We start from the raw sequence: 10,787 nt of genomic DNA on the forward strand, positions 1-10,787 counted from the left end.
TCTAGTTATTATTCTATCCCAGTCCGCCAGCCTCTTACTCTGTGCAGTGGAGTGCCAATTATTATGGTAATGACTGAAACAGATATCAGATGGGTTTCCCTGGAATAAGCTTTTCATATTTCACACACATCACTCCTAGTGTGGATGTGTGTGTGTGTGTTCCTGTCCACACGTGTGAGTTTGTGGGGAGAAGAGGCAGACGGCAGCAGGAAGCAGCAGGGAGAGTTTCTCCATCTACAGAATTGAGTTTTCTCACCTTCGCCGGTTGAATTAAATCTCTATGGGGGGAAATTCAATGCGACCTACTCGACTCTGCCCATCAAAAACACATTCCTTTAAACACGTCGGACATAAATTCAGGATTATAGGAGGAGCCGATGTCGGTGCCAGTGACAGGAATTGGACACAAGAGAGACAGAGAGATGTGATGACAGTCCTGTTTCCAAGGTCACTGCTCCATCTCCTTCCTGTTTCATCCTCGCTTTGCAGGATGGGTTTGTGTGTGTCGCTCACTGTCATCCTCACGGCATCCTATAATGTGTTTCATCAAACGTGTTAGAAAGACTCAGGGATGACAGTGAAGTTCAGGTCCATTTTAGGACCGGCTTGTAGTGCGGATATCCTGTCCTGTATTCAAGCAACAGGATGACAGACTCAGAGAAGGAATTGGAGTGAGCATCACACTGAGAAAACTTACCTGGACTGAATTAGTACAATGTTTGACCTCAGTGGTGGAGGAAGTATTCAGACACTTTCATTAAGTACAAGCACTAATACTAAACTGTAAATAATTCTCTTTGACAAGTCAAAGTCCTGCATAAACATAAAAAATACTAAAAATGTTAAGTATTATCTGTAACACTCGATTATTACGAGTGGATTAATATGCAGATTTTTTCTTCATTAATTGATTTCCAATGATTCAGATAATACTGGAAAATGTTGTCACACCTTAACAATGTTTGCCGTAGTCCAACATTCAGTATTATCGTGAAAAATACATGTAAGTTATTAAAAGGAAAAGCAACAAATCTTAACATTCGTGAAGCTTAACCCATTACATTTTTTTTTTGCAAGCTAATTTTCAATGGAGTGTGGGGGCACTTTTATGCTAGCATCAAAAACGCTATTTTTAAAACACTAAGAAGGCTCGACACAACATGAAACTTTGTTCGTAGTATCAACAGGGTCTCTACACATGAACACGAGCACTGAGAACATTGTTTGTGTGCACAGAGTTTACTAAAAAGAAGGTTTTTGGACAACTCACGTTAGCATTAGCATCTCCGGTGCGCCGCCGTCATGGCAGACAAAAAGTGTTGATCCCCGAGTGTGACCTAACAGGAAGGCTTGAGGAGTGGTCCACCATTACTCTCCTTCCTGTTAGGTAGCACTCGGGAATCAATATTTTTTGTCTGCCCTAACCCCTGCACTCTATTGAAAATTAGCTTGCCCAAAAGCGAAACTACAGTAAATCTTAAAAGTGCCTCTTCCGTCAAAAAAAACCTTGGTTGCTTTTTGGCGAGAGTTTTACTCTAAGTCATTTCATTCTTGATGGTGCCACGTTGAAGCAGAGAAGGTAGATCCAAATGCACAAGACAACAGGTACGGAGGGTAATGGATGAAGTTTTAATCTCGGTCTAGGCAAAAACAAGGAACAGGCAAACACAAAGCAACATCAGGGAAACAGACCGGCCGGCCGACCGTCCCGTCATGTCACCGTTGTGATTCTCAACAGCCAGAGCACAGAAACTAAGCAGATGACTCGACAAATCACTGGACTTAAATACAAACCAAATTAACGAGAGAATGAGTCGCTGGTGGAGGGAGGCCAAGAAACTCTGTAAACAGGGGAGAAGCTGTTCGGCTGGAGGAACACCGAGAGGGAGGAAGGGGAGATAATAAGGGAGATGCAGTGCAGGTGTGGAGGGAGAGCAGACCAGGGGGTAGAACTCAGGTAACAGGGCTGGGCTCATTAAACAGGTACAAGACAGGTATGGAGGGAAAAACCAGGCAGGGGAAAAAAAACAGGGGGAAACATAACACTGGAAGAAGGAAAACCAAGAACGCACACATAGAATGAAACTAAGATGACAGGACCATGACAGTTCAGCATTAACTGCAACATAAACACCTTTTATCAGGGAAAGTGTCTGCAATTGTGAGGCTCCAGCTGGTGCAGTCTGTATTGTGCAAAGTCAAGATGGTTGCAGGTGTCATTCAGTCTTTCCTGAATTTAATGAAAAAGAAAAAGGTGTCATTCATCAGCGTCATGTCACTCTGCCCTGCGGTAATACAGCAGACTGACTATCCTCTGTGAAAATAGATATGTGAGCTCTTTACTGTAGAGCAGCACATCGTTCAGACCCTGGATTTACTCTCTGGTTCACCGTCCGGCTGACCACTGACATTAATACTGCACCATCGACAGCAACGTGAAAGATGGTTGACTAAAAGTAACATTTAGGTGACCTCCACATCCACAGTTCTTGATGGTGTTGAATTGGTTTCCTTTGGTAGTTTGTCACAGCTGTGTTACTGCCTCTTTTCTAACTTTTAGTAGGATTGTAGATGTTGATCTATTTTATTATATCAATGATATCAGACATGTATAAAAGCAGGTTATGGTCCAAAAAACTGAATTTTTCAAAAACATTATGAAACAAAGTTGTTGCACGCACAATGTAATATACTGTTTTAATAATCAGGAGCCTCAATGTCTGGCTCCACAGATACATACCAATTTGAGCTTTTTCACTGTTCATTTTATAGCAAATAAAGGTTGCCAACAAATATTTTACGTCACAGCTATTGTGACAAAATTAACACCAGCCTCCCTCGTTGTGTTGGCAGGAGATTTAATCATGTATTCTTATTCTCGCTCCTTCTGTTTCACTTTCTTTATACTTTATACTTGCTTCACGTAATAGATAAATGACAGATAAGACATCAACTCCTGTTTCCAAGGTGAACAGATTTTCCGACAGTGACAGACACTCTGTAGGTGTTGACAGATGTAGTCGCAGAGGATACTGATGGTAGGTTGGCACTGTTGTACCTTTCGCTCACTTTCTACGACTCCAAACTGTCTTCATTAGAGGAAAAAATATTTTAATATGACATATTTTATAACTGCAACATCAAATCTTCGTGACAAGTAATTGTGAGCACGGCTGACGATTTTGAACACAGTGAAATCAATTTTTTGATGGGAGCTCCATACGTCTCCATCCATGTTTGTGGCGATCAAAACCGCATTTTCTCAAGACAGACAATGCAAATAAAAATAAAGCTGTAACATGAATTAATGTAAAGTATGAACATATCCGTGGTTTGCAGAAACATACATTGCCAGTACTCATTCTAGTGATTGTACTGTTTTACAAGCTGATTTGCATTTCAGGTTTCATCCTAGGGATGTGAAGTGTTGATCCTCGGATAAAGGGAGGCCTGAGGTTTATTGATGAGACTGGATGTTGTATTTCAATGAGGTCGGATACTTTCAAGGCCCTTTTGTTCAAATCCACAAACTTCAAAACCAGTGGGAACTCTGAAAGGAGAACACAGCGTGGCCAGAAGTGTATTTTTAGTAGGAGAAAGATATAACGCCTGAGTGATGTTCTCCAATAGTATTCCACTGAGTGAGTCCAATAATCGAATAAGAACAACACGATTAGGGGTAATATCTGCTGCAACTGTTGCACCGCGGGCAAAAATAATCCAGTATTTTCATTAAGAGTTCATTAAACTTCTCTTTTGCTGGCAGCGTAACAAGCCACTTTACATTCACAATTCATGTGTTGACTGTCAGTTTTAGTAAGCCGAGGCATTTGTTTTCATTCTATTCACTATTTGAAATGTGCTTCGAAAAAACAAATCAGCCCACAGCTGCAGCGATCGAAGCATTCTTTCATTCATCTTGTGTTTTTACCTCAACATTCGTCGTTGGCTTATGCTTGTGTGTTAATTCACACACATGAAGAAGATAGTTTTCATTATTATAAGATGCAACAACAGTCCTCAACGCTCCAGAGCGAGCATCTTACGGGGATAAAAAGATCAAACGAAACACATGATAGAAGAAAAAATTTATTTTATTGTCAGTAAAATTATTTTCATTACTTGTTAAAGCTAGGGCTGGTGGTGAGACTGTAGAAACCAGCAAAAGCAAGCTAAAAGTATCCAACCGAAAAATTCCAACCTCCTCCCTTCAGAGCCACTCTGGAAAAAAAACTAAAGGAAAATATTTATATAACCAGTAAGAAAAATAGATTTCTGTGCAGCGCTCCTCGTCTCCTAGAGAGCCTTTAAATATTAAGCTGCGGGTTTTACATGAAGGTGAGGAGAATTATGATGAAAGCACCAGAAAAAATGGAGAACCAGAAACAAGTCCGATTCATCATTTACTCAACAGAGCTACCAGCAGGCTTTGTGCAATCATAGTGACCGATATCAACATACTGAAGTGTTTTCCTGTTCATAAACATAAATCACCAAGTCAGACTAACTATTTATTTTACATTGCCTCTTTTATTTTATATCGCAAGTGATTTCTTAAAGGAATAAGTCCTGTCTCGAAAAAGAGAAAAAGAAATATACATGTTTAACATTTCAACCCTGCTGATTTCAGGGTAAGACTATACTGCAAATCCATCTTGCATTGAAGCTTTGTTCACATGGTTATATGTATTTTAAATTGAACTCAAAGCTTCAAAACATTATTAAAAAAAACGCCAAGGTAAATTACAGGGCTACATGTATAAAAGAACATTATCTCTGGAAACATTTCAGAGCCAATTTGGGGTTTGGAATTTGCACTTTTCGTGCAAGATTGTGCAGGTTTGAAATGCAAGTTCAAAGGCATCTGCTTCCTTTTCATCATTTGTGAAGAAGCCTCAAGGCAAACGTGGTGACTGCAGCTATAAGTGTACATGAGGAGGAGGGTGATTTGCCGCTCCATTACATTACCTTGTAATTTTGTACCAAGAAAACATCATTGAAGTGTTGTGGAGGAGGACATAACCAGACCGTTTATGTTGTGCAAAGATGCACATTTCCACCGAGGACTACGGGATTAGCTGCAGTATTATTAACCTGACATAAACACACCACTTGTGCAGTGATGAAAATGAAAAGTGTGATACAATCGCGCTTATAACGAGAGGTTAGTGCTTGGAACTGATTCACACTCCTCTGTGTACAGACACAGAAAGTGATGTTGAAAACTGTCATTTAAACATATTTTATCAAGAATATTTCTCACATTCTGATTATGTTTTCAAGGTTGATGTCAAAGAAACTGCAGATGCTTCAATCAGCCGCGGTGCAGTCGGCTCTGAGCTGCAGCGCTGTTCCTCATCAGGATTCATCAGGAAGATTTAGACAGGTAACCTGCATGAATTATTGATAATATGATCGTTTAACCCTTTGGTGTCATGCTTCTACAATATTTATTTTACCTTAGTTCTGTTTTTGTCTGCACCATACTCTCTTATAATGTAATTTTAAGTGACCTGTAACACCAGGCTCATTGGCATTTTGTTGCTATGTGATTAATGAAATAATCTCAAATACAATTAAAAATAAACAGGAATACATATATTGATTTCATTAATGTAACTGGTCCGTATTGATTAAATACAGCTCTGGATTGATTATGCCAGTCAGTATATTACAGTTATTCTTTATCGCTCCATTATATATTCATTCTATTGTCCTAAACGACGTTTAAAGGGCCACTATGTAGTTTAGAGAAATTAAAGTGAATTCATTTAAAGACATTCAAATTCAGAATTTTAATATTTACAATATTAATGAGGTATACAAACGCAAAGATATATCTTTTTCCCCATAACTGAATAAACAAGCTGTTCTCAGAAGAAAATAAGGTCCCCAGAACACTTTTTGAAGCTAGAACAGTGGCAGGGTCTGCACATATCAACAAAGTTAAACAGCATGAACCTGTGTTGTCCTTTAAGGTCAGTTTGTTTATTCAGTTTATTCAGTCATGTAAATAAAAAGTTTGTTGATTTAGCTTGTTTATGCATAAAAAAAAATCAGTCAATGAAGATCTTTCTCTTCTGATTAAAATGACTTCCCCCGAACTACATAGTGCACCTTTAATATGTAAAACCGGAATAACTGCCGTTCATATAAGGAACCTTAATCGCTTTCTAACATCTGTGATCCGACTACCTCGTGCTGCTGTCACACTGTAGGGTGGAGGTCAGGTTTGATGGATGATTCAAACACAGAGCCACACCTCATCAAGGCTGCTGCTGCCTGTGTCCTATTTGAAGCTAAACGTCAATGTTGACTCATTTAATTTTACGCGACGTACTTAAATTGCTTCATGTAATTACGATGCATACAAACGACCTATAATGTTGTTTGGGAATGAGGATAATCGTCTTGTAAATGTTCAGGTTAGAGCTCTCCTCCAGGACCTCGAATCTCACTTGTGTGAAATGAAGTGCTAAACAAAAAACAGAACTTGTTAAACAAAAGCACAGTGTACTCGCGCCCCATCTGTTTTTTTTCTGTTTTTGTTTTCAGGTTATGATCATGTCTGGCCTGTAATCTGCACCCCTAAAGTCGGCATTTCTCTTCTTAACCATCTCGTAACGTTTGAGTAATCCTCATGGACTATTCTGTCAGGCGCAGATGGAAATATGGCGATTTGCATTTTTTTCACACCACGATCTCAGCTACAGCTTCTGAGATGTTCTGCTCCAGTTTGCACTCCCTAATCAAACTTCACATGTATCATCGTTCATTTGGCCGCTGTGATGTTGATGTTCTGTACAAGCTGATGAGCACAGGAAGAAAGAGTTGGACTGGAGCGCCGACATCCTGGGACATTCTGTGCACATGAGGGAGAAGGCTGCCTCTGGCTTTTATCCCGCATTAGACCTTTTATTTTAACTTTTGCCATACCTATCATGTTAGACAGCACATTTACATGCTTTAAAACAGAGTCCAATATTCACTCGCATACTTTCAGATGAAATGAATATTTCCCACAGTGGCCTTGTATTCATTTTTGTTCAACTCTTTGTCATTGCTTGGCCTTTGGTTTCTTGTTTTATTGTGTAGGTTATATCCTCATCTGTCAGATTTCAGTTTCCTTCTGTCATTGTCTGTTTTCCCGCTCTTCATGTGTGTGCGCGTGTGTCAATCAGCCGTTGTGTATTTCAATTGGAGTTTTTCCTTTACGCCTCCTCTGTCCGTCTGTTTCTGTTTCGTCCTGTGTCTCCCGTGCTCGTTCTCCGGTCCTCGTGTTTTCCTGATTTGTGTCCCGTGGCTTCTCGTTTGTCCTCAGTTTTTTCCATTTCTCTTTCGAGTTTTCATTTGACTTTCCTCTGCCTGCCTGTTGTCGCTTGCTTTTTGGATTTTTAAACTTTAGTTGCCAACATTAAAGCTCGCTTTGTGCTCTTTTGTACATGCCTGCCTCTGAGTGTGGCTCCCGTTTTGTGTGAACTGTAACTCTGTTTTCGGATGGAATATTTTGTTGCATTGATTTCTTCGCTACTGACATTTCAATCCCCTCATCTTGCAACAGGCATGGTATCAAAAGCAGGTGGTAATTATCGAACACTTAATCGTCGCCGTGATTTTCATGAGCTGACACCTGGGCTCAGAGAAGAGCAGCCGTAAAGGAGCTCTGGTAATCACCGCAACACTGAGAGAAACCTTTGCACAACAAAATGTCAATCTAATGTCACATTCTGTTTTCCTTCGAAATCGGACCCCACCTATAATTGCATTGAAAATGCATCACTGTCACATCACATCCTCTAACTGTGACTGATGAGGAGGAACATACAAGCAAACAACGACAAAATTGACAGAAATACAAAGCAGCAGCACGAAAAATACTGATTTTCATGTTTCACGATGTGTCTCACATTACTGATGTAAATTATTATCATTCCTGAGTTTTGACAAACATCATCTTCAACAAGTGAATGTCCTTCTCGCAAAGGCAACTCCTCACTGCATTATGGCAACAAAAAAAAAAAAAAGAAATAGGCGAGGCGCCCTCTTTCGCTCTGCTGATGCAGTCCGCTATCTGTCTCATTGTTTTTTCTCTCTGCGTCTCACGGTTAACAGCGACGGCAGATCCTTTCTCTTTGTTTTCTCGAGGCTGCTGCGATGATGAGCCACACTCTGGAATGAAGACGGATGTAAGAAGAAAAAAAAGTCACCTTCTTGTGTGTCATTGTGGAGCGCAGTTGCACGTAAGACATGTTCACTGCGTTAAACTTTTTTATTTTTTTCTGTGATCGAGATTAATTGCGGGTTTGTGTTGAACTGTGTGTGTTTTTTGTGTGGCTACATCCTCCACTGGGAATTTAATCTCTTCAATGTTGGCACTTAATCCGATCATTAAAGGGTTAGTTTGGATTTTTTGAAGACGGGTTGTATGATGTACTTATCTGCAGTCAGTGGATTACCAACAGCAAAGGGCCCACCTCGAAAAATCATTATCCGTTTAAGTGTGCGCTATATTTAGAATAGAACAGTTTTACCATACTATCAGACATCCCTCTATAACAGGGAACTGAAGCCAATATATCCATATGTGCTTTCTTCAAATCCACCAGACGCCTTGAACAAAAACAGTAATTCTACTGCGCAGTTCTACCGCTGCCTTGATCGGTTAGTTTGTGTCATTTTGTGACTCTGGTGTTTTTTAAATTTGGTTATGATCCAAACTAATTTGTTAATCAAACCAAAGAATAAAGCGTTGCTAAACAGAATTTTAAAAAAGTCCTATGTATACCAATACAAAGACATAAGCATGAGATAATACATGTATAATGTGTGTGCCTTCTTTTACGTGGCTTAAATACATCCTGCTGTCACTCTCGTTTAGCGGTACAACGCCCTGCTTCCCCGTCGGTGCTACGCGCTGCTTCTCCACACCGGGGGTGAGCTGACGGTCATCTACTGACAGGTGATACACTGACTAGGTTTAAGTACCTCATATGTACAACCCCACATCGAAAGACCTGGACTATCCCTTTAAGTGGATCATGTTTTGGGTCCTTGAAACATTTAGAATGTCACAAACGCTCTGACACTTGGCCAACAAAGCTGAAAACAATTAAACACGTATTTGTTTTAAAGACAACTTCTACAGATGGTTGTTGCTTTGCAGAACAGTACCAGTCAGAGATACTGGCGGGATGCATTATCAGTGCAGTCGCATGGTGAGAAAGGTCAAATAAAGTTTAATTAGTGTTTTTTCATATTAATTTTGTTTAGCATTTGTTTCTTTTTGCATCAGCCACTGCTGCTTTGACCTGTTGGCTCCTGACATGTCGACATTGTCACTTTTATCCCTCCATCTGTTCTGCTATCTGTAATTTTTTCTTATTTTGTGCTGAATCCTAACGTTAACGTCTCCTCCTGCAATGACCCAATTTCTCAGCAGAGATCAGTACACTTTCTGTCGTCTTTGATGTCCTTTTGTACGCTCTGCTATATTCATCCTGTCGCACGGCTGTGACAGAGTGTGTTTTTGCGAAATTGCGAGACGCGAAATGTCTTCAGACAACCCTGAACCGAGTCTTGCATTGGGAGGCTGAGTTGCCCCGGTTTCATAACCAAGTAATGACAAACTCACCAGAGCGCCTGCGACGCATGACTCATAAAGATATGATTTTTTGAAATGCTAATGAGGTGAAGATTATACAGAGTGGAAGAGCGAGATAGAGGGCGAAAGACTGAGATAGAGACAGTAAGACAGAGGCAGAGATTCTCCGTATCGCTCGGTCTTTTGCTGTAGCTGACATTCACGGCTTCCCGCTGAATGTATAAGATAGTTTTTAAATAATCTCTCTTTACCAGCTTTAGTATTTCATGACTTTGCGATGAGTCAGAGAGGGAACGAGAGAAAGCTCTCTCCCCTCTCCCAGTCGGAGTTTAGGCGCTAAAAAGCCTGCAGCGCTGTGAGAACCTCACTTTGCCTCCCCCCTCTCTCTCTCTCTCTCATGATCATGTGTGTGTTCATCTCCAGCGCAGTGGAACAGGGCTAAACAAGGTTAAAGAGAAGGTCAAACACAAATGGACACAGTTAATCTTCCACCTGTCATTCTAGCCACATGAGACGGCGCTCCTCCAGGAAAGACTCAATTATCTTTGTTTGGAGAAAATAATGCATCTTCTGAATCACTGGTTGATATCCACCAGCGCGCGGGCAGGTGTTTTACCTTAAAAAATGCTGTACGAGAGCGAAAGAAAATAAGGGTGATGCTGATTGAAACGGGATCAACAGGGCTGCCGAGCGCCTCCGGCACATGTGCGGATTTATTTTAGTGTGTGCCATCATTCCACACACTATCTCACTCATCTTCTTCCCATTATTCATGCCCGCTGTGACTCCGTCTCTCCCCCCACATCTCACATCTCCTGTTTTTGTGTTCTCACTCTCGCACTCATGTAATTTTTCTCCCTCTTCTCTCTCACCATCCTCCCGCACATCTCCAATCTCAACACACCTCCATCTTCTTTGGCATTTGCCACATCTCCACCCTCCCTTTTCTTCTCTTTCGTCTTTTTTCTTCTGTCCACATACCACTCCGCCTCTGTCTTTTCCCATCTTCCGGCATGTTGAGCTTGTGAAGGTCATTTTAGTGTTAGAGATGGTGGTTGTGGGGGGGAGAGGGGAGGGGATGATGCAGCTATATGCAACTGCTTTCTCCGGATAACTGCAGGAGGACGGATGGATGGATGATAAGAGCGCGAACGTGCAAGCACAGAAACAGGGGGGGAGGATACAG

The 10,787-nt window shown here is 40.9% G+C and overlaps 1 long non-coding RNA gene across 2 annotated transcripts; it reads left to right on the forward strand.

The window, feature by feature from the left end:
- The first annotated feature begins 5,049 nt into the window (after positions 1-5,049).
- Positions 5,050-8,642, forward strand: LOC115587570 (uncharacterized). Of its 2 annotated transcripts, none has more exons than XR_003985082.1 (3): positions 5,050-5,164; positions 5,284-5,386; positions 8,146-8,642. It is a non-coding gene; the product is annotated as an uncharacterized LOC115587570 (long non-coding RNA). The 2 variants fall into 2 exon arrangements; XR_003985081.1 differs by lacking the exon at positions 8,146-8,642 and adding an exon at positions 6,556-7,441.
- The last annotated feature ends 2,145 nt before the right edge of the window (positions 8,643-10,787 follow it).

Source organism: Sparus aurata, chromosome 9 (genome assembly GCF_900880675.1).
Source record: "Sparus aurata chromosome 9, fSpaAur1.1, whole genome shotgun sequence".
NCBI lineage: Eukaryota > Metazoa > Chordata > Actinopteri > Spariformes > Sparidae > Sparus > Sparus aurata.